Consider the following 27,640-nt stretch of genomic DNA (forward strand, 5'->3'; position numbering starts at 1 on the left):
CAAAGCGTTGTTAATGCCATGCTCTACCAACTGAGCCACAGAGGACCGTATTTTGTTAGGTGAGGGAAGGTGATGTGTTGTATTGTTGTATTGATGTGAGGTTGCTTTCTGGTGACTCTGGCGCCCCCCTCTGGCTATATGGGTCAGTGCCTCCCAATCTACCTTAAATCATACCACCTGTGTGTTCTGTCCCCTGTTTGTATAAATAGCCTGTGTGTTCCCCATGTCTTCGTCTGAGATTCTGCCTGCCTGCCTCTCCGCACTTGGGTCCACCACACTACCACCCACCCTAACAGTGTTGTTCGGTGATGTTAGGTGATGTGTGTTAGGGTTAGGGTTAGTTGGACCAAAAATGCAGAACACGGACAAGGATCGGCAATGTTAAAGGATGATTTATTGTGGGTAACCAGGGGGAGCGGAAGGACAGACGGGCGAGGTGCTGTGTGGAGGTCCGTGCGTCGGCGGGGAGGCAGTCGGGCGAGGCAGACCAGGATTCCTGGGAGGTGTTGATCCTGAGGCACAGGGAACATATAGTTAGCAATGAGCATAAACACTTGGATATCATAGGTAGCGTACTACGTTGCAAGGCGATAGTATTAGTACCACGTAGGTGACTGAATAATCCGGCGAAGACTGGAATGAAGAGCCGGGGTATAAAAGCTGTTGGAGCTTGATGAGTGGATGGAACACAGCTGTGCAGGTGAATAGGCAGCAGGTGTGCCCGGAGGTGTCACACCCAGACCCACGTCCTCACAGCAAGGAAAACAAACGAGAGACACAGGGAAGGGATAACAGAGGAAACACTGGGAATGGGGGAGGTACAGCCGAAACCATGACAGTGTTGTAATGAAAGGTGATGTTAGGTTATATGTTGTATTGTTAGGTGATTTGTTGTATTATTAGGTGTTGTTAGGTCATGTGTTGTGCAGTCAGGTGATGTGCTGTATTTTTAGGTGGTGTGTTGTTCGGTGATGTCTTGTATTGTTAGGTGATGTTACGTGATGTGTTGTCAGGTAATGTGTTGTGGTGTTAGGTGATGTAAGGTGATGTTTTGTTTACATTTACATTACATTTTTTACATTTAGCAGATGATTACCTTTATCCAAAGCGACTTACGACAAATACATTTGTCAAAGTAAGTGAATCATCTATACATCAGTCAACATAAGAAAAACAAATCTATGCTTGGACCAGGGGATATTGGCAGTCACAATGCTAGAAGAAGTAAGAATTACTTTTTCTTCTTTTTTTTCAATTTATTTATTTACAGTCGAGAAACTGTACAGAGGGGTAGTGGGGATGAAGAGGTCCTTAGGAGGGACAGTCAAGATGTAGCCTGAAGAGATGGGTCTTCAGTCTATGGCGGAAGATAGGTAGTGAATCTGCAGTGCTGACAGCAGTGGGAAGCTTGTTCCACCAGCGGGACGCGAAGACAGTGAAAAGCCGTGACCGAGGAGCGCGACTGCTGTGTCCACGTAGAGGCGGCGGTGCCAGGCGGCCAGCTGAGGTGGAAGAGGTAGGAGTTTGGGGGCTGTGATCGGGCATGGGTTTAGGGGCTGTTCCCCTTGCTGCCCGGTTGGCGAACACCGGGGTCTTGAATCTGATGCGAGGAGCCAGTGAAGGGTGCGACGGAGACAGAGAGAAGGTTCAAGTCACCTGAGACAGAAGGTTCAAGTCACCTGAGACAGAAGGTTTTAGTCACCTGAAACAGAGAGAAGGTTCTAGTCACCTGAGACAGAAGGTTGTAGTCACCTGAGACAGAGAGAAGGTTCTAGTCACCTGAGACAGAAGGTTGTAGTCACCTGAGACAGAGAGAAGGTTCTAGTCACCTGAGACAGAGGGAAGTTTCTCGTCACCTGAGACAGAAGGTTCGAGTCACCATAGACATAGAGAAGGTTCTGGTCACCTGAGACAGAGGGAAGTTTCTCGTCACCTGAGACAGAGATAAGGTTCTCGTCACCTGAAACAGAAGGTTCTAGTCTCTTGAGACAGATAGAAGGTTCTCGACACCGAAGAGAGAGAGAAGGTTCGAGTCACCTGAGAGAGAGGGTTCTAGTCACCTGAGACAAAGAGAAGGTTCTTGTCACATGAGACAGAAGGTTCTCGTCACCTGAGACAGATAGAAGGTTCTACAACGATGAGTCGGCCTACAGGGAGGAGGTCCAGCACCTGACAGTGTGGTGCACCGACAACAACCTGGCTCTCAACACCAGGAAGACCAAAGAGCTCATTGTGGACTTCAGGAAATCAAAAGCTGGCACACACACCCCCATCCTCATCAACGGGACTGAGGTGGAGCGAGTCACCAGCTTCAAGTTCCTGGGTGTCCACATCTCTGAGGATCTCTCCTGGACCCTCAACACCTCTACCCTGATTAAGAAGGCTCACCAGCGTCTCTTCTTCCTGAGGAGACTAAAGAAAGTCCATCTGTCTCCTCAGATCCTGGTGAACTTCTACCCAACGCATCACCGGTTCCTCACTCCCCTCCATTGAGGCTGTCCAGGGCAAACGATGCTTGCGTAAGGCACGCAGCATCGTCAAGGACATTTCTCACCCCAACCATAAACTGTTCACCCCACTCCCCTCCGGGAGGCGCTACAGGTCTCTCCGCACCCGAACCAGCAGGTTCAGAGGAAGCTTCTTCCCTGCGTCTGTCACCCTACTGAACTCCAACTCCGCACCTAGGTGAAAACCTACCAACCCCTGCACCCCCCCCCCCCCGGACAATTGCACTACTCTACCCTACAGTATTCCTATAAACTGTACATACTGTATCCTCACTTGTACACACTGCTCTTACTACATACCACTGCTCTTCTGTACATATCTGTCTATACTGTTCATAATCTGTCTATACTGTTCATAATGCACATATCCTTATATTTTTCTTTTAATACTACTGTTAATACACTGCACATATCTGTACATACCTGTTTATACTGTTCAAACGGCATTCCATATTTATTCTGCTATTTACTCTAATGTTACTGTTAATACATATATACTGCTTATACTGCATTGCCTATACAGCTCATATGCTGCTTACACTGTTCATACTGCATTCTATTTATTCTGCTTATAATGCTACTGCTAATTCATATACTGCTTACACTGCACTACTTATACTATACACTGCACTTTTCTGCTTTTTTGCACTTCTGGTTAGACGCTAACTGCATTTCGTTGTCTCTGTACTTGTACTCTGCACAATGACAATAAAGTTGATTCTAATCCAATCTAATCTAATCTAGTCGCCTGAGACAGAAGGTAGCCAACAGTCTGATCCAGCCATCCACGTCTTTTGCCAGCTACAATTGCTGCTTGGTGGTGGACATAGCAGTGATGATGGCCTCGATGTCCTGTCTTCCTGGAACAATTAGCTAGCTAATGTCGCTTCTGTAGCTCCGTTGGTAGCTAAAGCACTGACCTACTTAGCTAGCTACGTCCAACATTAACGGTCCGTTAACTGTTCACTGTAACGTTGGCTCGTTAAGCTACTTTAACCGCTTGCTAGATTGCTAGCTTGCTTTGTCACTATTTATTTTTAAAAACATGTATACATACATCATTTCTGAAATTGTGCATACAAATTATTTTACCCAAATACCTAATTAAAAAAAATCTCACTTAAATTTGTACACGCCATAATTTATCCCCCCCCAAAAAATCTCTTCTTCTACCTATTGTGTGCAAATCGCAATGATCACTGGGAACAGAAAGTATGCTGGCCACCATGCTTTGTTATTCAGACCTCCCAAGTATGCCAGGAAAACTCCTTGACAATGTCCTTGACATTTAACGGACTTGAGTTTGGAACAGCACTTGATCACATGACTGTGCATATCTGTACACTCTAGATAGAGAACGCAATTTTGGACCACAGCCCTAGAGTCGACAAGAACACTGTGCTGTCCACTGCACCAATTGCGGAGATTGCAGTCGTGGCACCTGAGCTTTTTGAAGAGGTTCTTGGCCAACGAAATGCCAGTGAGACCCTTCTGAACTTTGCAAAATGTTGTGAATGTGCCATCAAAGAGAATGGAAAGGTTAAGGTAGGTCAGTTAACCTTACCTTAAAAGCTAGTGCTATGCCTGAGAAAGATGGCGGTCGACAAGGGCATAGCTGGACACCTCGCACGCAACGTCACTGAGAGGATAAGCGCGATGATGGATGTGAAATTTGCTGAATTGTCTGTGACTCTGGACTCAATCGTGTCACAACTTGACAACAACACAAAGCGGATCACTGCAGCAGTGTGTCAGTGACCGAGGATATTGGGGTGACCATGGAGAAAAGGATTGAGGAGCTTGAGAAGAATGTGAACCATCTTACCTGTCAAGCTGAGGATCTTCAGGAAGTCGGAGGGACAACATTCGCATCGTCGGTCTAAAAGAGGGTGCAGAAGGACATCTGCCTGTCAAATTCTTTGAGAGCTGGCTTCCTACTCTACTCAGCTTGGAGACCGAGAGAGGCACCGTGAAAATCACCAGAGCACACAGAACGCTCGGCCAGGCCGCAGATGGTTGTCCCATGATGGCTGACTCTCGATGGACTGAATTGAACGAAGATGGCCTTATTTCACTTTCTATCAGGCATGGTTGTTTAAAGTGACAGTTTTGCTGGACTTTCCCATATGCCCTGGTATCTATGCCATGGATACTCTATAGCCTGCGGTCTGAACCCTTTCCTCCGGCCAGAGGTACTAGACAGGTGTCTTAGTACACTTAGCCCACTGCTCTTTGCTCTCGCCACTAGCAGAGACTATCAGACTTCACAATGACATAAAGGGTATTGCAGTTGAGGGTACGCTACATTAGATTGCCTTATAGGCGGATGATATACTTTTGTTCCTGTCATCCCCTGAGCTGTCAATCCCAGCTATATTGTCAGTTATTAATGATTTCAGTTCCATATCTGGGTATAAGATAAACTATAGTAAATCTGAGGCCATGCCTCTAAACTGTTTTGATGATTTTTGTTACGTTCCCTCCTCTTAACCAACCCTCTGACACCACCTTGAGGCCCCAGCGATCATCGCTGGAGCGTCCAGCCCCCAGTCGGCAGCGCACCTGTTCCCTATCGCCAATCAGCGCGCCTGCAACCCATCGCCAATCGCCTGCCTACACAAACCCTGCCTGAACTCCACTCCAGTGCCAGAACGTACTGTGTCTTACTGTGTTATGGTAACTCTTTCCACGTGTCCCGCAGACGCTTCAGCCCTCCAGAGTATCCTTGTGACTTACCTTGTTCTCCTGTGCCCCTCCAGAACCCTCATTTTCCACGGACCTAGCCCCTACCTGTACTTCGGCCCCCAACCCCTGTCTCCCGGCAGATGAGTTCGAATTAAAAATATAAAAAGAATAAAAAGAACTCAAAGCCCCTTACAGGGCTCCGGTACCAACCCTCTAGTAATAGGTCTGGACCTCAGGTCCGGTGGAGGTCGGTGGCGGTTAGATTCACTTCGCTGTTAACAGTCTAAGAATCCCATAGTTCCTCCATAAGCTTCCTTCACCCACTTCAAATGTACTGAAAATTCACCCCTATAAAACCGTACACAGAAGTGGGCAATCTCTATGGTTGAACGACTGCTCTAACCTTAACGAGTGCAAGTTGGTGTGGTTGCGGATAAAAGATTTATCGGTATGTATAATATACCCAAAGGAGGTAATAATAATGGGTCAGATATAACCATTCAGATCCTATGATAACACATGCACAGTAACCTATAATCTTTCACATAACCAGGAGGAGATATATGACTTGTGATGAGTTATACAATTTAAAGTAAAAATAATAAACAATTAAATTTTGTGAAACTGTTGCTTTAAATGCAGGATATGATCTTTAATAATAGTTCAAAGCATTACAGCATAGCTAAAATATCATAAAATGGGGTTACAGACAGTATTCTAAAATGTTAATCAGATAAAATATAGAAACACGATAAAAATCCTAAAAGTAAATAAAGCCATACCTCTGTCCCTACTCTGCCTGTTCTACTGTGTGTGAGTGAAATTTAGAGAGGCTCCAGTTTCGAACCCGGTTCCTCTTTCCGCCGTGGTTGTGGTGGAGAGCTTGAGTTTCCTCTACCCAGCCAAGAGGCTCTGAATCCCCGCGGGGGGCCTCAGCTTTGCCCCTGACGAGTAAAACCTAGAAAATCTACTAAAATAATTTTTCTTTGATTGCTTGAAGAATCCTGAATTCTGGATGATCCTGAAATCTCGAGGATCCAGAATTCTGGATGAACCTGAAATCTAGAAGATCCTGAAATCATGTGTCCAAGTATGTTCCGTGAAACTGTTGAAAAATCCTATAATAATATTGTAACAATGTCCGTTGTACACAGAGAGGCAGACGCAGTGGTGTGGTGAGGGAAAGGTCCCGTTTATTCATAAAGTTCGTTAGTTCGACTTTCCAGTCTTTCAACACACTCGGCGACTTTCCAGTCGCCCTTTCTCTCTCGAAATGGCAGAAGCACACCCATCTTAAACATTCGCCGGCGAGACTTAATTCGCAGCAGGTGTGCAACAAAAGTCTCGCCGACACAACCCCGGCCACGGTCCTGTAGCTCCCTCTACAGGCTGAACGCTGCATGTCCCCCCACATACCCCCACCGCCCGACACAGGCCGGGGACCCGACGGCCGACGACCTACTCCCCCCCCCCTGCACGGGAGAGGAAGTCTGCCACGACCATCTGCGCCCCCGGTCTGTGCACGACGGAAAAGTTGAAGGGCTGCAACGCGAGGTACCACCGGGTGATCCTCGCGTTTACATCCTTCATGCGGTGGAGCCACTGGAGGGGGGCATGGTCGGAGTAGAGGGTGAAGGCGCGACCCAGCAGGTAGTAGCGGAGGGTGCCGACCGCCCACTTGATGGCCAGGCACTCCTTCTCCACGGTGCTGTACCGGCCCTCCCTCTCCGACAGCTTGCGGCTCAGGTACAGCACCGGCCGGTCGGCCCCCTCCACGCACTGGGTCAGCACTGCTCCCAGCCCTCTATCCGACGCGTCCGTCTGTAGGGAGAAAGGGAGGTTAAAATCAGGCGCATACAGGACCGTTTCTCCACAAAGAGCCCCCTTAAGGGCCTCGAACGACCCCTGGCACTGGCCCGACCATTGGACCGGATCCGGGGCACCCTTCCGGGTGAGGTCCGTCAAGGGACTGGCCAGCTCTGAAAACCCAGGTACGAACTGGCGGTAATATCCCGCCAGCCCCAGGAAGGCCCTCACCTCCTTCTTTGTCTTGGGCCGGGGAGAGGCGGCGATGGCCGCAGTCTTTTCAATCTGCGGTCGCACCTCCCCCCGTCCCAAGTGGTACCCCAGATACCGGATCTCCCTCCGCCCGATCACGCACTTTTTCGGGTTGGCCGTTAGCCCCGCCTGCCTCAGGGACCGCAGAACAGCAGCCACACTCCGCACATGCTGCGGCCAGGTGTCACTGTGGATGACAATGTCATCTAGGTAGGCCGCAGCATGGGCGGCGTGCGGCCGCAGAATACGGTCCATGAGGCGCTGAAAAGTGGCTGGGGCTCCGAACAACCCGAAAGGGAGCACGGTGAACTGGAATAACCCGAGCGGAGTGGAGAATGCCGTTTTCTCCCGGGACACCGGCGAGAGTGGAATCTGCCAGTATCCCTTCGTGCAATCCAATGTCGTGAAGTACCTGGCCGTACCAAGCCGGTCCAAGAGCTCGTCGACCCGGGGCATCGGATATGCATCGAACTTGGAGACCGCATTAACCCGTCTATAATCCACACAGAATCGTATAGTCCCATCTGGCTTGTTGACAAGCACGATGGGGCTACACCAATCACTGCGGGACTCCTCGACCACACCCAGCTCCAGCATGGCTTCCAACTCCCGGCACACAACGTCTCGTTTGTGCACCGGCAACCTATAGGGACGCGTGCGCACCGTTAAACCCGGCTGCGTTTCTATATGGTGGTCGATGAGCGTAGTCCGACCGGGCAGGGGAGAGAACACGTCGGCGAAGTTAAGCTGCAAATCTGCAACGTCCGCGGCCTGGCTAGCAGAGAGATGGTTATCAATATCGACCGGAGTGCTACGTTTCGATTTTGGGACTTCCGGACCGAACTCCTCTCTCTCTGGAACTATCGTAGCCAGAGCAACAGTGACCACGTCGTTCCATTTTTTTAGGAGATTGACGTGATACACCTGCAAGCTATCCCCCCGGTCCGAGCGTATAACCTCATAATCCACGTCCCCCCTGCGACGTGTGACCACAAACGGCCCTTGCCACTTCGCGAGTAATTTCGTGCTGGAGGTGGGTAACAGTACGAGCACCTTGTCTCCCGGTGTAAACTCTCGTAGGGTAGCCCCCCTGTCATACAGGGGTTTCTGACGCTCCTGGGCTTGCAGCAAATGCTCACGTGAGATAGCCCCTAGGGCGTGGAGCTTTGTGCGCAAGTCGAGGACGTACTGGATCTCACTCTTACTGTCGCTAGACCCTTCCTCCCAATTTTCTTTAAACAGGTCTAGGACACCCCGGGGCTTACGCCCGTAGAGTAATTCAAACGGGGAAAACCCGGTGGAAGCTTGGGGAACTTCCCGCACCGCAAACAACAGGGGATCTAGCCATTTATGCCAATTCCGACTATCCTCGTGGACAAACTTCCGGATCATTGACTTCAAGGTCCGATTGAACCGCTCACAAAGGCCGTCAGTGGCCGGGTGGTAAACACTGGTTCGAATCGCCTTGATGTTCAACAAGCCATACAGTTCCTTGAGGGTGCGTGACATAAAATTAGTGCCCTGATCGGTGAGAATCTCTTTCGGGATTCCCACGCGGGAGATGACTTGAAACAATGCTTGCGCTACACTCCTGGCAGAGATATTGCGCAGAGGTATTGCCTCGGGGTATCGGGTGGCGTAATCTATCAAGACCAACACAAATCGATAACCCTGTGTGCTCCGCTCAAATGGCCCGATAATATCCATCGCAATGCGGTCGAACGGGTTCTCGACCAATGGTAAGGGCTGCAAGGGGGCCCGTGGAATGGCCGGGGGATTTACTAACTGACATTCCCGACAGGACGCGCACCACCTACGCACCTCTGCCCGAATCCCCGGCCAATAAAATCGAGCCATTATACGGTGCAGTGTTTTGTCATACCCTAGATGGCCCGCCATGGGGTTGAAATGAGCCGCCTGGAAGACCATTTCGCGGCGGCTGCGGGGAACCAGCAACTGGGTTACTTCCTCCTGACTATGTGAGTCACGACTTACTCGATATAACCTGTCGCTGATAATCGCAAAATAGGGGTGGGCGCGCACTGTGTCTGGCCGTATCAAAGTACCATCAATTGCTATCACTTGGTCAAAGGCTGATCTGAGGGTCTCATCACGAGACTGCTCGAGGGGGAAGTCGCCTAGCAGCGGATAGTTCGGCGAGGAAGTCTCGGGGTGAGGCGCCCCCGCCGGCTCCGGCTCCCCGGCAGTGTCGCGAGGCGCCGCCTCGGCACAGAGCACATTACACGCCACACACCTCCCTAGCTGTCGTGCACGCATCCCGGTAGCCCTCTTTACCGCTTGAGGAAACCCCTCCCAATCCACACCTAGAATCAGGGGATGCGTGAGGCGTGGGCTAACCGCCGCCTGTACACTATGGTTTTTCCCCTCAAAATGAATTTCGATAGCGACCAGCGGATATTCGTGAATGTCCCCATGCACACACCTCACCCGCACCCTCGATGCCTTCAACAGTGCCCCCGGCCGAACCAGGCGCTCCTGGATCATGGACTGCATACAGCCCGAATCCAAGAACGCCTGGTGCGTATCACGTTGTATCCTTACCGGAATACGATACGCCGCTCCTGGTCCGGGGGGAGGGCCCGGTATGTCGCCGATGCGGACGACCTGCCCCACGTCCATCGCCCGACACTTGGCCTGCACGTGGCCCGGCCGTCCGCACCGCCAACACACCCCCCCTGTCGCTCGAGGTGCTCTCTGCGGGGCCGGGGTTGGTTCCGGATCGGCGCGCTCCTGCCATCTCGTTCTCGGGGCGGGCGCCGGCCTCCCTCCTTCTGCTCCCCCGGCTCCTCCTGGGCGTTGCCCCCCCCCCCCTTGCCGCGGGGCCGGGGTCGGTCGTTGTGGCCCCCGCGGTGGGAGGGAGAGATGGTCCTCGGCCAGACCCACGGCGGTCTTTAGGTCCTGGGGGCGGTGGTACTGGACCCAGGCGGCGGTGCGGGCCGGGAGCCCCGCGAGGAACTGCTCCATTACCACCCGGTTCCCGACCTCCACCGCCGAGTTGTTCTCGGGGTCCAGCCACCGCCATGCGCTGTCCCCCAGCCGCTGGGCGAAGGCGAAGGGCCGGCACCCCTCCTCCATGGCCATGGCCCGGAACCGGCGCCGGTGTTCCTCCGGTGTCAGGCCCAGGCGGTCCCGAATCGCCCGGGCCAGGGACTGGTAATCCCGTTGGGCGGCCGCCGGCAAACTGTGGGCCGCGAGCTGCGCCTCCCCTGACAGGAGGGGCAGCAGATGGTAGGCCCACTCTCGGTCCGGCCACCCCGAGATCCTCGCCGTCCCCTCGAACACCGCGAGGAACGCCTCTGGGTCGTCCAGGTCCCCCATCTTCTGCAGCTGGACCTTGGGGGGACCTGGTGCCGCTCCGGTCCCCGGCGCCGGCCCGCCGGCCCTGGGGAAGTCCTGGCGGAGGGCCCTGTCCGCGACCCTCGCCGCCGTCAGCTCCTCCAGTGTCGCCTGCTGGGTCTGCTGCAGGGCCGTCTGTTGCTCAAGGACGAGCGTTATCCTTGATATTGCCGCTGTTAGCGCGTCCATCTTGCCTTCTTCTGTGTCCCAGGTTGGGCGCCAATGTAACAATGTCCGTTGTACACAGAGAGGCAGACGCAGTGGTGTGGTGAGGGAAAGGTCCCGTTTATTCATAAAGTTCGTTAGTTCGACTTTCCAGTCTTTCAACACACTCGGCGACTTTCCAGTCGCCCTTTCTCTCTCGAAATGGCAGAAGCACACCCATCTTAAACATTCGCCGGCGAGACTTAATTCGCAGCAGGTGTGCAACAAAAGTCTCGCCGACACAACCCCGGCCACGGTCCTGTAGCTCCCTCTACAGGCCGAACGCTGCATGTCCCCTCCACAAATATGTCTAAATGTGATCCAGGAATTTGTGAAAACCTATAATAATAGCCCCCAGTCTTCCTCACTGCCACAGCCTCAACAGCTAAGGGAGGAGCCCCGTGCTGAGAGAGGAACTGTGGAGTTTTCAGAGTGTGGTCTAGTTACTAAAATGTTGTCCAAGTACTGTCAAGAAAACTCGTCTTCAATAGCTGTTCAGCAGTTGCAATTCGTAAGTCAGAATTTGATCAGAGTATGAGCTCCGGGCTTGGTCTCCAACACACTCTCTCCTGCTCCGATGCTTCAGGTTCATACGCTCCGCAGCGGGGAATGACCAGCGAAATGCTCCCGGGGAGCTCGTTTTATACCCTTGCTAAGGTACCTCCCTACCTTGTGTATGTGTGTCTATGTCTGAACATTGTGTGTCTATGTTTTGCCGAGTGTGTGTCTCTGTTTTGCAGAGCAGGCCTACAAAGTATTTGCAGAGAGTGTCTAGACAAGGGGGGGGGAGAAATGCATCATCACCAGATTTCGCAACACTAAAATTAGGAAAGTTTCTCTGTCCCTCAATGGCTTTCAGGCCCCATTACATCAACACATTCTCCAACCGTATAACCGTATAATAATCAATCTTTTTAAAGGATCTAAAACCAGTAAAACATTCTATTCTTCTTATCATTAGTATTACACATTTCTTAACAGGTTCACACTTAATTTTGGACGCCATGGTACTTTTCAGTTGGGGACTCTCCCGGCAGGCCTTACACAATATCCCCTTTCTTGCAGTGATTAATCTTTGTACCCTTGACTACAACTTTCAGTAATATAGTATCTTACTTCAGTGATCATCTCTAAGTAAGATTACACAATCAAACATGGGTATTCTCATATTCTTAGCACTTTCTTTGATAGCGGGCCGTCATCATAATGAGGCCTAAGCAGATATGGTGACACGGGGTCAAGCACTCTCACTCTAGTTACGTCTATGCAGTTAGGCTGTCGCATATGTTTGAATCAACTTATCACTTCAGTCACATTATCTTTGATTTCTACTCATCATCTGTATGCAATTATGCAGTTACACAATGTGTGAATCATTTTATCATCTATAAGCAGTTATGCAGTTGCACCTATTTGAGGGATAAATCAAAGATAAAATGTGTTTCAGGAACATCCGCAGCCGCGGTGTCCCCCAGCTGCTAAGCTTTTTCTCTTTCTCATTTGTCATTTGGTTCTTCAGACGTTCTTGTGTAACAGAACGTTCTGGCCAAATGTTGGAACCAGACAGCTTTAGGGACCCGAGCCGGAGGGAGGCAGGGGGCGACCATCCCCTGCTCGCCATCGTTCAACACCACAGCACCCTCCTGAACCGGATCATGGACCAACTCGACAGCGCCTTCCGGCTCATGAAAGAGCGCATATCCCAACTCGAGTTCAACTCCTTGAGCCAACCCCAACCCTCAGCGCCTGCGAGCTGTGGTGGAATTCTAGGCTTTACCACTCTGTACTTCAGCTCTTCGGAGGTAAGAATCAAGAAACAAGTCCTGAGTAGCCACAATATCTGAGTCCGGTATTTATTGCTTGCAAACAAGAGACAAGAGCGAAAGAGCAGCCCAGCGTAGATCCGTTCAGCACAAGTCTGAAGAGACGATTATCAGGGTTGTCTTTTTATACAGTTTAAACATAATGGTAGGCGCTGATGGACTTGTGTTTACGTGAGAGAGGGTGGGAGAGAATGAACAATGGGGAGACTTTCTTACTGATCAATCGGCGTTCAACATTTCACACCGATCGGCAAGATACAGTAGGGGAAATAATTATTTGATCCCCTGCTGATTTTGTTAGTTTGCCCAATTACAAAGAAATGAGCGGTCTATAATTTTTATGGTACTTTTAGTTTAACAAATAGAGACAGAATATCAACAAAGAAGTCCAGAAAAAACACATTATATAAGGTTATAAATTCATTTGCATTTGATCGAAGGAAATAAGTATTTGATCCCCTACAAACCAGCAAGAATTCTGGCTCATACAGACCGGTTATATGCCCATGAGGCACACAGATTAGTCCTGTCACTTTAGGAAAAGTACTCCTAATCTCTGCTTGTTATGGGTATAAAAGACACCTGTCAATAGAATCAATCTCTTCCATTCCAACCTCTCCACCACCATGGGCAAGACCAAAGAACATTCAAAGGACATCAGGGTAAGAGTTGTAGACCTGCACAAGGCTGGAATGGGCTACAATACTGTAGCAATGTTCGTTGTCACACAGAGGCAGACGCAGCGTTCACGGTAAGGGAACAATTTTCCCGTTTATTCATACAGAGTGGTTTTAAATGTCTCTTGGCTTTCCAGCCTCCTTAACACACGGTCCGCTCTCTCTCCGACAGCGTGCCCGTCTCGCCGTTTCCAGCTCCCCTACTGAAATGGCAGAAGCACACACATCTTAAACATTCGCCGGCGAGACTTCATTTGCAGCAGGTGTGCAACAAAGTCTCGCCGACACAACCCCGGCCACGGTCCTGTAGCTCCCTCTACAGGCCGACGACCCGACGGCCGACGACCTACTCCCCCCCCCCTGCACGGGAGAGGAAGTCTGCCACGACCATCTGCGCCCCCGGTCTGTGCACGACGGAAAAGTTGAAGGGCTGCAACGCGAGGTACCACCGGGTGATCCTCGCGTTTACATCCTTCATGCGGTGGAGCCACTGGAGGGGGGCATGGTCGGAATAGAGGGTGAAGGCGCGACCCAGCAGGTAGTAGCGGAGGGTGCCGACCGCCCACTTGATGGCCAAGCACTCCTTCTCCACGGTGCTGTACCGGCCCTCCCTCTCCGACAGCTTGCGGCTGAGGTACAGCACCGGTCGGTCGGCCCCCTCCACGCGCTGGGTCAGCACTGCTCCCAGCCCTCTATCCGACGCGTCCGTCTGCAGGGAGAAAGGGAGGTTAAAATCAGGCGCATACAGGACCGTTTCTCCACAAAGAGCCCCCTTAAGGGCCTCGACCGGATCCGGGGCACCCTTCCGGGTGAGGTCCGTCAAGGGACTGGCCAGCTCTGAAAACCCTGGTACGAACTGCCGGTAATATACCGCCAGCCCCAGGAAGGCCCTCACCTCCTTCTTTGTCTTGGGCCGGGGAGAGGCGGCGATGGCCGCAGTCTTTTCAATCTGCGGTCGCACCTCCCCCCGTCCCAAGTGGTACCCCAGATACCGGATCTCCCTCCGCCCGATCACACACTTTTTCGGGTTGGCCGTCAGCCCCGCCTGTCTCAGGGACCGCAGAACAGCAGCCACACTCCGCACATGCTGCGGCCAGGTGTCCCTGTGAATGACAATGTCATCTAGGTAGGCCGCAGCATAGGCGGCGTGCGGCCGCAGAATACGGTCCATGAGGCGCTGAAAAGTGGCTGGGGCTCCGAACAACCCGAAAGGGAGCACGGTGAACTGGAATAACCCGAGCGGAGTGGAGAATGCCGTTTTCTCCCGGGACACCGGCGAGAGTGGAATCTGCCAGTATCCCTTCGTGCAATCCAATGTCGTGAAGTACCTGGCCGTACCAAGCCGGTCCAAGAGCTCGTCGACCCGGGGCATCGGATATGCATCGAACTTGGAGACCGCATTAACCCGTCTATAATCCACACAGAACCGTATAGCCCCATCTGGCTTGTTGACAAGCATGATGGGGCTACACCAATCACTGCGGGACTCCTCGACCACACCCAGCTCCAGCATGGCTTCCAACTCCCTGCACACAACGTCTCGTTTGTGCACCGGCAACCTATAGGGACGCGTGCGCACCGTTAAACCCGGCTGCGTTTCTATATGGTGGTCGATGAGCGTAGTCCGACCGGGCAGGGGAGAGAACACGTCGGCGAACTTAAGCTGCAAATCTGCAACGTCCGCGGCCTGGCTAGCAGAGAGATGGTTATCAATATCGACCGGAGTACTAACTTTCGATTTTGGGACTTCCGGACCGAACTCCTCTCTCTCTGGAATTACCGTAGCCAGAGCAACAGTGACCACGTCGTTCCATTTTTTTAGGAGATTGACGTGATACACCTGCAAGCTATCCCCCCGGTCCGAGCGTACAACCTCATAATCCACGTCCCCCATGCGACGTGTGACCACAAAAGGCCCTTGCCACTTCGCGAGTAATTTCGTGCTGGAGGTGGGTAACAGTACGAGCACCTTGTCTCCCGGTGTAAACTCTCGTAGGGTAGTCCCCCTGTCATACAGGCGTTTCTGACGCTCCTGGGCTTGCAGCAAATGCTCACGTGAGATAGCCCCTAGGGTGTGGAGCTTTGTGCGCAAATCGAGGACGTACTGGATCTCACTTTTACTGTCGCTAGACCCTTCCTCCCAATTTTCTTTAAGCAGGTCTAGGACACCCCGGGGCTTACGCCCGTAGAGTAACTCAAACGGGGAAAACCCGGTGGAAGCTTGGGGAACTTCCCGCACCGCAAACAACAGGGGATCTAGCCATTTATGCCAATTCCGACTATCCTCGTGGACAAACTTCCGGATCATTGACTTCAAGGTCCGATTGAACCGCTCACAAAGGCCGTCAGTGGCCGGGTGGTAAACACTGGTTCGAATCGCCTTGATGTTCAACAAGCCATACAGTTCCTTGAGGGTGCGTGACATAAAATTAGTGCCCTGATCGGTGAGAATCTCTTTCGGGATTCCCACGCGGGAGATGACTTGAAACAATGCTTGCGCTACACTCCTGGCAGAGATATTGCGCAGAGGTATTGCCTCGGGGTATCGGGTGGCGTAATCTATCAAGACCAACACAAATCGATAACCCTGTGTACTCCGGTCAAATGGCCCGATAATATCCATCGCAATGCGGTCGAACGGGTTCTCGACCAATGGTAAGGGCCGCAAGGGGGCCCGTGGAATGGCCGGGGGATTTACCAACTGACATTCCCGACAGGAAGCGCACCACCTACGCACCTCTGCCCGAATCCCCGGCCAATAAAATCGAGCCATTATACGGTGCAGTGTTTTGTCATACCCTAAATGGCCCGCCATGGGGTTGAAATGAGCCACCTGGAAGACCATTTCGCGGCGGCTGCGGGGAACCAACAACTGGGTTACTTCCTCCTGACTATGTGAGTCACGACTTACTCTATATAACCTGTCGCTGATAATTGCAAAATAGGGGTGGGCGCGCACTGTGTCTGGCCGTATCAAAGTACCGTCAAAGGCTGATCTTAGGGTCTCGTCACGAGACTGCTCGAGGGGGAAGTCGCCTAGCAGCGGATAGTTCGGCGGGGAAGTCTCGGGGTGAGGCGCCCCCGCCGGCTCCGGCTCCCCGGCAGTGCCGCGAGGCGCCGCCTCGGCACAGAGCACATTACACGCCTCACACCTCCCTAGCTGTCGTGCACGCATCCCGGTAGCCCTCTTTACCGCTTGAGGAAACCCCTCCCAATCCACACCTAGAATCAGGGGATGCGTGAGGCGTGGGCTAACCGCCGCCTGTACACTATGGTTTTTTCCCTCAAAATGAATTTCGATAGCGACCACCGGATATTCGTGAATGTCCCCTCACCCGCACCCTCGATGCCTTCAACAATGCCCCCGGCCGAACCAGGCGCTCCTGGATCATGGACTGCATGCAGCCCGAATCCAAGAATGCCTGGTGCGTATCATGTTGTATCCTTACCGGAATACGATACGCTGCTCCTGGTCCGGGGGGAGGGCCCGGTATGTCGCCGATGCGGACGACCTGTCCCACGTCCATCGCCTGACACTCGGCCTGCACGTGGCCCGGCCGTCCGCACCGCCAACACACCCCCCCTGTCGCTCGAGGTGCTACCTGTGGGGTCGGCTCTGGATGGGTGCGCCCCTGCCATCTCGACCTTGGGGCGGGCGCCGGCCTCTCTCCTTCCGCTCCCTCGGCTCCTCCTGGGCGTCGCCCCCCCCCCCCCCCCGGCCAGTCCCACGGCGGTCTTGAGGTCCTGGGGGCGGTGGTACTGGACCCAGGCAGCGGTACGGGCCGGGAGCCCCGCGAGGAACTGCTCCATGATTACCCGGTACCCGACCTCCACCGCCGAGTTGTTCTCGGGGTCCAGCCACCGCCATGCGCTGTCCCCCAGCCGCTGGGCGTAGGCGAAGGGCCGGCAGCCCTCCTCCATTGTCAGGGCCCGAAACCGGCGCCGGTGTTCCTCCGGTGTCAGGCCCAGGCGGTCCCGAATCGCCCGGGCCAGGGACGTGTAATCCCGTTGGGCGGCCGCCGGCAAACTGTGGGCCGCGAGCTGCGCCTCCCCTGACAGGAGGGGCAGCAGATGGTAGGCCCACTCTCGGACCGGCCACCCCGAGATCCTTGCCGTCCCCTCGAACACCGCGAGGAACGCCTCTGGGTCGTCCAGGTCCCCCATCTTCTGTAGCTGGACCTTGGGGGGACCTGGTGCCGCTCCGGTACCCGGCGCCGGCCCGCCGACCCTGGTGAGGTCCTGGAGGAGGGTACGGTCCGCGGTCCTCGCCGCCGTCAGTTCCTCCAGCGTCGCCTGCTGGGTCTGCTGCTCGAGGACAAGCGCTATCCTCGATATCGCCGCTGCTAGCGACTCCATTCCGCCTTCACTCTGTGTCCCAGGTTGGGCGCCAATGTAGCAATGTTCGTTGTCACACAGAGGCAGACGCAGCGTTCACGGTAAGGGAACAACTTTCCCGTTTATTCATACAGAGTGGTTTTAAATGTCTCTTGGCTTTCCAGCCTCCTTAACACACGGTCCGCTCTCTCTCCGACAGCGTGCCCGTCTCGCCGTTTCCAGCTCCCCTACTGAAATGGCAGAAGCACACACATCTTAAACATTCGCCGGCGAGACTTCATTTGCAGACTTCATTTGTGTGCAACAAAGTCTCGCCGACACAACCCCGGCCACGGTCCTGTAGCTCCCTCTACAGGCCGAACTCTGCATGTCCCCCCACAAATACCATCAGCAAGAAGCTTGGTGAGAAGGAGACAACTGTTGGTGCAATTATTAGAAAATGGAAGAAATACTAAATAACCATCAATCGCCCTCGGCCTGGAGCTCCATGCAAGATCTTGCCTCGTGGGGTAAGGATGATCATGAGAAGGGTGAGGGATCAGCCCAGAACTACACGGGAGGAGCTTGGTAATGATCTCAAGGCAGCTGGGACCACAGTCACCAAGAAAACCATTGGTAACACACTACACCGTAACGGATTGAAATCCTGCAGTGCCCGCAAGGTCCCCCTGCTCAAGAAGGCACATGTACAGGCCCATCTGAAGTTTGCCAATGAACACCTAAATGATTCAGAGAAGGCTTGGGAGAAGGTGATGTGGTCAGATGAGACCAAAATTGAACTCTTTGGCATAAATTCGACTCTTCGTGTTTGGAGGGAGAGAAATGCTGAATGCTACAATCCCAGGAACACCATCCCCACCGTCAAACACGGAGGTGGAAACATTATGCTTTGGGGTTGTTTCTCTGCTAAGGGTACAGGACGACTTCACTGCATTGAGGGGCCAATGGACGGGGCCATGTACCATAAGATCTTGGACAAGAACCTCCTTCCCTCAGCCAGAGCACTGAGGATGGGTCATGGATAGGTCTTCCAGCATGACAATGACCCAAAACCTACAGCCAAGGCAACAAAGGAGTGGCTCAAGAAGAAGCACACTAAGGTCATGGAGTGGCCTAGCTAGTCTCCAGACCTTAATCCTATCGAAAATTTGTGGAGGGAGCTGAAGCTTCGAGTTGCCAAGCAAAAGCCTTGAAACCTTCAGGATTTGGAGAGGATCTGTAAAGAGGAGTGGACCAAAATCCCTCCTGAGATGTGTGCAAACCTGGTGACCAACTATAAGAAACGTCTGACTTCTGTGCTTGCCAGCAAGGGTTTCTCCACCAAGTACTAAGTCATGTTTTGCTTGGGGATCAAATACTTATTTCCTTCGATCAAATGCAAATTAATTTATAACTTTATATAATGTGTTTTTTCTGGACTTCTTTGTTGATATTCTGTCTCTATTTGTTAAACTAAAAGTACCATAAAAATTATAGACCTCTCATTTCTTTGTAATCGGGCAAACTAACAAAATCAGCAGGGGATCAAATAATTATTTCACCCACTGTATGTCTGTTCCCCCATTACTGCGCTCCCTCACCACTCCCTCCGAAGTCACCGCTGTTCATATGGTAAATCATACAGTGCTTCTCAGAACAATGGCTATAGAACTTTAGAGGTGTGGCAAGAGAAAATGTAATCACAGTAGTTACACAAGTTGTATCAGTCATATGAAAGTGTATTACCTGAAAATAGTTCTATCAATGTATTTTCCATAACAGAGCCTAGCCCCCGGACCCAGTGCCCTGACTCCGCATGGTTTTCGAGAGCCCCACCTCGCGCTGCCTTCCCCCTTCGTTGGTGAGTTCGACCTCTGCCGCGGCTTCCTGGCTCAATGCGAGCTCGCCTTCTGCTACCAGCCCAGCAGATTCCGATCCGAGAGGAACAAGGTGGCCTCCATCATCTCTCTGCTGACCGATCGCGTGCTGAAGTGGGCCATCGCTGCCCTGGGCAGTAACCCTGCCTTGGCGTCCGACAACGAAGGCAGAGTTTCGTTTTGTTTTCGATCACCCCCAGTAGGGCTCTGATGCAGCTGCCCGCCTCCACGTCATCCGCCAGGGGACCCATTCGGTGGCGGACTACACCATGGAGTTCCCCGCCCCGCTTCTTACAATGAGCTCGCCCTGGAGATGGACGACTGTCTGCGTGAGAGACGCTATGAACGTAGCCAGGACAGGACTCCATTTCCCCGGCTGACACCCACGCTCGGCCGTGTACCCCCCAGCTCCCTTCCCGGACCTCCCCGAGCTCAAGTCCCCACGGTGCCCCCCATGACCACCTCGGTTCCCAGGGCCAAGGAGGAACCTATGCAGGTGGGCAGGTCCCGTCTGTCCACAGCGGAGCACGAGCAGCATTTTCGGGACCAGCGTTGTCTCTACTGTGGGCAGACCGGCCACTACCTGCCTGACCTGTCCTCGTTCCCCGAAGGCAAAAGACATGGCTTACCAGAGAGAGGGGTCCTGGTAAGCCACACTACACTCGCCCACCCTGGCACCCCTCAAACGTGACTCTTCCCAACAACCCTCGCCTGGAACCAGGAGTCCTATAGCCTGGGCGCCCTCCTGGATTCCTTCTCTCTCTTATCCCTCTCCCTATTCTTTATTATTAAATACGCCTTCGGGCTAAATGCTACTACCCTCTCTGTGTGCCGTCATTTGGTTCTTCAGACGTTCTAGTGTAACAATCTTGACTCTTTGGTGAACTTTCCCTTTCAATGGTCGAGGACTGGCTTCATGTATCTCGGGATTAAAGTGCCACCAAATCTCAAGGATCTTTGGCGATTGAATTTTGACTCAATAACAGCAGCGGTAAAGAAATATATGGAATGCTGGCATGATCTCCCACTCTCTCTTATGGGTCGAATAAGTCTGATCAAGATGAACATCCTCCCTTGACTGCTTTACCCTTTACAAATGCTTCCTCTGTGGCTGTCCCAAAAGGTTGTTGGAGACTTGGAAAGAACATTCTCAAAATTAATTTGGCATGGCAAGAGACCCAGGCAGAAAATGAAAGCCTTGCAGTTGCCTATGGACAGGGGTGGCCTTGCTTTGCCAAATGTAAATTTTTACAACTGGGCGTGCCATGCTCGCTCTATTTGGGAATGGTTACATGTCTATCTCAACTCTAATCCCTCTGTGTATTCCTGGGATTGTTCACCTTTTTCCTTATGGAGTCTGGTTATCTGACAAGGGAAACATAAATAGGGACATTACAAATAACCCAATCATCTAGAACACTATTAAAGTGTGGCGGGACAATGTCCTGATGTCCTTTCAGCAGCTTCAAAACCAATTTCACATCTTTCATTCCTTTTCTTGCAGTATAAACTTTTTGACAAACTATTACTCCTAGCAAGGAAGTGTATTTTGATAAATTGGATTAAAGAAACTCTGTGGTACAGAGAAATGTTCAGGGTACTCCCCCATGAAAGAATAAGAGCTGTTCTGGGGGGTAATGAAAGGTCTTTTGAAAAGATTTGGTCTCCAGTTCTAGATGATTTACTGTTGACTGACCTTTTGCGGGGGAGACAGCTCTCTCTGGAGTAGGGGCTACCTTCCGGAGATGGAGCAGTTTAAAATACAGTTGGTAGGAATTGAGAAAGTCCCCACTGGTGTGACGATGTTGCGGGAGTCCCACAACGTCCCCCAAGAGTACTGTATTGTAGCTTGCTGTATGAGTTGTTTCAAACGCGATGCGTTTTGTACAGTATCATAGCCTTGGTAGGCTAAAAAGTTTGGTCTAGCTTTATACAGTAGCTTAACTTTAAGGTGGTGATAAGAGCTGTGAAGTATGTTTGCACTGCGTTTTGAGCCAGATAGCCTTGATAGGCAAAAAAAATGTTTGGTCTAGCTTGGATAGCTTAACTTGGATATCCGACGAATTTATTCAGCCCAAGACACCAGCAGTCACCACTTGTGTCAATAAAAAAAAATCACTGACAGGTTATTTTTTTTTATTCACATGTATTCAATTACTGCTGACAAATCATTTTTTCCTGATTCGTGCATACATTGTATTGGACACATGTAGTGTGTGTAAAATACTTTTTTGAAGGTTGTACTCATCATAATAAGATAGCCTTTCGCAATAGCTTGCTTGATCGTTTCAGATAAACAATCAAAGCAGAGCAGTTGAGGTATAGTTACAATGGGAGGGGGAGGGAGAGGGTATTCGCTCACACAGTCACGATCAAGCAAGAGAACAGGAGGAGGATACAGCAGAGCGTGTCCGAAACCAGCTGTGCATTTTTTTTGTATACCGGTGCGCTCCTCCCATTATGCATTAGGCATTATAATAAATAATGTGTGAACAAAACAAGATAACATAACATTATTTTATTTGTTCCACGTTTTAACGAAAATCAAGATTTTGCCGACTGGTTGTTGTTCTCTATGACAACTCTAGTGTAGTGTATTTTGCTCTGACCAAAAGAAGGCCTGATGTGTTATGAATAGCCTACAGTGTTGTGCACAATGGAAGATGCAGCATGCAGTTGGCCACTGTAGATTGAGGAGACGGTGCGGGAGAGATAGTGTTGGGAATAGCCTTATTTGGTTAAGGCTATGAACATCACCATCGTATAGGTTGAAAATGTTTAAAGTAATGCGGGCCTAGGGATTCATAGCCTTATTTGGGTAGGGCTATGAACATCACCATAGTATAGGTTGAAAAGGTTTAGAGCAACGTGGACCTGGGAATTCCATGCCCAAATCTGGAAGATAAGACATACTGTTCTGTAAGATAAGGCATGCTGTCCTGTATATAAGACTGAACGGCTAGACTAGAAGGGGGGGACATCATTGACTGTATAGGAGCCCCCACATCTGGCCGTGGATTGTAACGATGAAGTTATGATTAATTAAAGACGATTAAACTGACTCATCCGGACCTCTGCAGCTTCCTTTCTTCATCTAAGTTTATTAACTACACTAGCAAACAGACCTGTGTGAACAAATCTCATTTTTGGCGTGTTTCTATAGACTAAAACCGAAAATCCAGTGTGACTGAAGCAAGCTGTTCCCGAGCCAGCCTTGAGTTCAACGTTTATAGTGATATACTGTATTGTTGATGGTTTAGCAAACAAAGGCGTGACAATTTATCTAGCACGCTCTCATCCTTCAAACAATCCGCCAAAAAGTGCTATACAAAATAAATACATTATTATCCAACTGAAACCCCAAATCCTCACTCCTGTCCCGCGTGAAGATTTGTTGCATTATTAAAGCCGACTCACGCTTATTCATGTCCCCCACATTTCCCCCACTTCTCTGCGCATATGAACATATTTATGTCCATGTAGCTGAAATGCGCAGAATCAACTGAGAAACATTATATTCTATGAGTTAATTAATATGCACTTTCGCGGACACACTGCCACATGCACTCACTGAACACTTTATTAGGAACACCTGTACACCTTCTCATGGTGGAGGTGGTGTAATGGTGTGGGGAATGTTTTCTTGGCACACTTTGGGTCTGTTAATACCAATCAATCATCGCTTGCCACAGCCTATTTGAGTATTGTTGCTGACCATGTGGATCCCTTCATGGCCACTGTGGGGGGGACATGCAGCGTTCGGCCTGTAGAGGGTGCTACAGGACCGTGGCCAGGGGGCGGAAGCGAGGCTTTGTCGCACACCTGTTGCGAATGAAGCCTCGTTACCGAATGGTTTAAGATGTGTGTGCCTCTGCTTTCAGTAGGGGGGGCTGGACAACAACGAGGAGGAGGAAGAAGAGAAGGCTGAAAAGCTAGAAAACAGGCTGAAAAGTCAACAAGGACGTAAAACATAATTCTAAATAAACGGGATATTCCCTTATCACTCGTATTGAGTCCGCCTCTGTGTTTAGAACCTGGCTACAGCCACAATTTACCCATCTTCTAATGGCTACTTTGAGGATGATAATGCACCAAAAAAGCAAAAGTCGTCTCAAACTGCTTTCATGAACATGACAATGAGTTCAGTCTTCTTCAGTGACCAGTCACTGGATCTGAATTCAACATAACACCTTTGGGATGTGGTAGAACGGGAGATTCACAGCTTGAAAGTGCACCTGAAAAATCTGCAGGAATTGCATGATGTCATCATGGACCAGAATGTCAAAGGAATGTTTCCAACATCTTGTGGAATCAATGCCACGAAGAATTGAGGCTGTTTTGAGAGCCAAGGGAGGCCCTACCCAGTATAAGTATAGTGGTCCTAATAAAGTGTTCGGTGAGTGTATATTCCATGTCTGGCATCATTTTATGAAGTGTCCATGAAGACATTAATTATTTCTAAATTAAGGTTCACCCAAAGACATCACAACCCTCACAGCATTTTAGGCCCTCATGAAATACAGTATAATTGCGCTAATACATTTCCCCCGCTTCTCTACGCTATGAGAGAATGCTTGATGACGGGATGAGTGTTACGGTCAGAGCTAAGGAACCCAAGCGCAGGACACAGAGACAGGACACGTACAGTCATGAGAAAAAATTAGGACACCCTATGAAAACCTTTGTCTTCTTCAACATATTCAAACATATGGACATTTGATATTCATTTGAACAATATTGAAAAATTGAGGTAATATAACTAAACAAATACAACTGAAACAAATTATTTAAAAAATGATTGGTAAAATGTAATTAATAGAAATGCAATCTTCTTGTGAGGAAAAAGTTAGGACACCCCCACATTTAGTTCCACTTAAAATGCCTAAAATTATAATAAAGAGCACCACATCAGGTGCAAATGATTAGAACATCGTTACAGAGGATTTTGGAGGAGCCTGTCCTATTTAAACCTCAGATATTTAGTTTGGTTTGCTCTTGATTGTTGAAGTGAGTTGCATCACCATGGCGAGATCAAAAGAGCTCTCTGAGGCCTTCAGAAGAAAAATTGTAGATGCATATGAGTCTGGGAAGGGATATAAAAAGATCTCCAAACTATTCGAAATTGGCCATTCCACTGTCCGGAAAATAATTTACAAGTGGAGAACATTTAAAACCACCACCAACATGGCCAGGTCAGGCCGCCCAAGCAAGTTCAGCCTAAGAGCTGACCGAAAGATGCTTAAAGAAGTCTCCAACAATCCCAGAATGTCATCACGAGACCTACAGGTATCTCTTGCCACAATTGATGTCAAAGTACATGCATCCACCATAAGAAAGAGACTGAACAAGTTTGCATTACATGGGAGGTGTGCAAGGAGGAAACCCCTGCTGTCAAAAAAAAACATCAGGGCAAGACTAAAGTTTGCCAGAGAACACCTAGAGAAAGACCAGAACTTCTGGAACAATGTGCTTTGGACAGATGAATCCAAAGTTGAACTATTTGGGCACAGTAAGAGTAGACATGTTTGGCGCAAAACCAAGACAGCATTTGAGAACAAGAACCTCATACCAACTGTGAAGCATGGGGGTGGAAATGTCATGGTTTGGGGCTGCTTTTCTGCAGCAGGGCCTGGTCAGCTCACCATCATAGAATCCACTATGAATTTTGTATTGTATCAGAGGGTGCTTGAGGAAAATGTGAGACCATCTGTTCGAAAGTTGAAGCTGAAGCAGATGTGGACCATGCAACATAACAATGACCCAAAACATTCCAGTAAATCTACCAAGGAATGACTCAAGAAAAATAAATTGAGAGTTCTGGAATGGTCAAGTCAAAGCCCGGATCTTAATCTTATTGAGATGCTGTGGATTGATTTGAAACTGGCTGTGCATGCAAGACACCCCTCGAACATCACACAGCTGAAAGAATTCTGCAAGGAGGAGTGGGAAAAACTTTCTCCCAATTGATGTCAGAGACCTGTAGACAGTTATAAGAAACGTCTAATTGAGGTTATTTCAGCCAAGGGGGGCAATACTAGCTATTAGGGCATAGGGTGTCCTAACTTTTTCCTCAGTAGGAATTGGCATTATTGTTAATTTTTCGTTAAATAAATGATTACAAAGTTACATTTTCATAGTTTTTTGTTCAATTACATCCCCTTTATCTATAGACATTGTCAGAAAGAAGATAACATATTGATATGTCCATATTTTTAAGAGAATAACTTAATATTTTGGGGGGTGTCCTAACTTTTTCTCATGACTGTATATAAAAGAAACTGGTTTTAATGAGGGAATAGGGGAAAACGGAGTAGCAGGGTGGAATGGCAAGCAGGGTAGGGTGGCAGGCAGGCAGTGCAGATAGGGCAGGTAGGGTAGGCAGGCGAGCAGGCAGGCTGGCAGAAACATGTCATGTAGCACAGAAAGAGCGTGGTGAGACAAATACTTTGACAAAGAGAATCTACAGAGAACTAAACGCTGCAAAGCGGCCGAGAGCGAGACTAACGTGAAAAGACAACAAACGATCTGCCGATGAGTGGATGGGAAGCCGGGGATTAAATACTGCAAGATGATGAGGTGAACTGGATGGCTGGAGCCTGGAGCCACGCCCACACACAAACACACACAGACAGAGGGGAGAGGGAGAGAGACTGGCACAGGCTGGGTGGAAGTGGAAGGCGTGACAATGAGAGTAGATAGGACTTGGTCCCATTGCTTGGTCCTCGTTAAAATAACCTGATATTTAAACCATTTCCACTCTTCATCTCTGCAATTCATGAGCTGCTACAATAAACTTGATTTTTGCCAATCTCTAATAACCATCCTCTTTGTCATCGCCTCGGTAGGCTAAAAAGGTTGGTCTAGTTTGTATACAGTAGTTTGACTTCATCTTCAATGTTGCCTGTATTGGATATCAGAATTTACAGTTTAGATTAGATTAGATTAGATTCAACTTTATTGTCATTGTGCAGAGTACAAGTACAGAGACAACGAAATGCAGTTAGCGTCTAACCAGGAGTGCAAAATAGCAGAAAGTGCAATGAACAGTATTTACAGGTAGTGCAATATATGATCAGTAGTAGTGCAGTATAATATAGTATAATATAAGCAGTATAATATAGCAGTGCAGTATAGCAGTATATGAGTAACAGTAGCATTATAGCAGAATAAATAGTTACAGTATGAGCAGTGTAGCAGCATATGAGCTGTATGGGTAATGCAGTCTAGCAGTATATATGTATTAACAGTAACATGAGGTAGATGCAGAATAAATATAAATATGGAATGCCGTATAAACAGTATAAACAAGTATGTACAGTATGTGCAGTAGTATTAAAGAAAATATAGGATATGTGCATTATGTGCATTATGAACAGTATGAACAGTATGGACAGGTATGTACAGAAGAGCAGTGGTATTGAGTAAGAGCAGGGGAGGGGAGTAATAGTGCAATAGTGCAATTGTCCGGGTGGGGGGGGGGGTGGGGGTTGCAGGGGTAGTAGGTTGTCAGGTAGGTGTAGTGTTCGAGTTCAGCAGGGTGACAGCCGCAGGGAAGAAGCTGCCTCTGAACCTACTGGTTCGGGTGCGGAGAGACCTGTAGCGCCTCCCGGAGGGGAGTGGGGTGAAAAGTCTATGGTTGGGGTGAGAGATGTCCTTGACGATGCTGCGTGCCTTACGCAAGCATCGTTTGCCCTGGACAGCCTCGATGGAGGGGAGTGAGGAACCGGTGATGCGTTGGGCAGTTTTCACCACCCTCTGCAGTGCTTTCCGGTCCGATGCCGAGCAGTTGCCATACCATACTGTGACACAGTTGGTAAGGATACTCTCGATGGTGCAGCGGTAGAAGTTCACCAGGATCTGAGGAGAGAGATGGACCTTCTTTAGTCTCCTCAGGAAGAAGAGACGCTGGTGAGCCTTCTTTATCAGGGTGGAGGTGTTGAGGGTCCAGGAGAGGTCCTCAGAGATGTGGACACCCAGAAACTTGAAGCTGGTGACTCGCTCCACCTCAGTCCCGTTGATGAGGATGGGGGTGTGTGCGCCAGCTTTAGACTTCCTGAAGTCCACAATGAGTTCTTTGGTCTTCCATATATTAAGTCCATATATATCAAAATGGCGCCTCATACGGCTGCCACGGTGTG

Source organism: Argentina silus, assembly GCF_951799395.1.
Source record: "Argentina silus genome assembly, chromosome: Y".
NCBI lineage: Eukaryota > Metazoa > Chordata > Actinopteri > Argentiniformes > Argentinidae > Argentina > Argentina silus.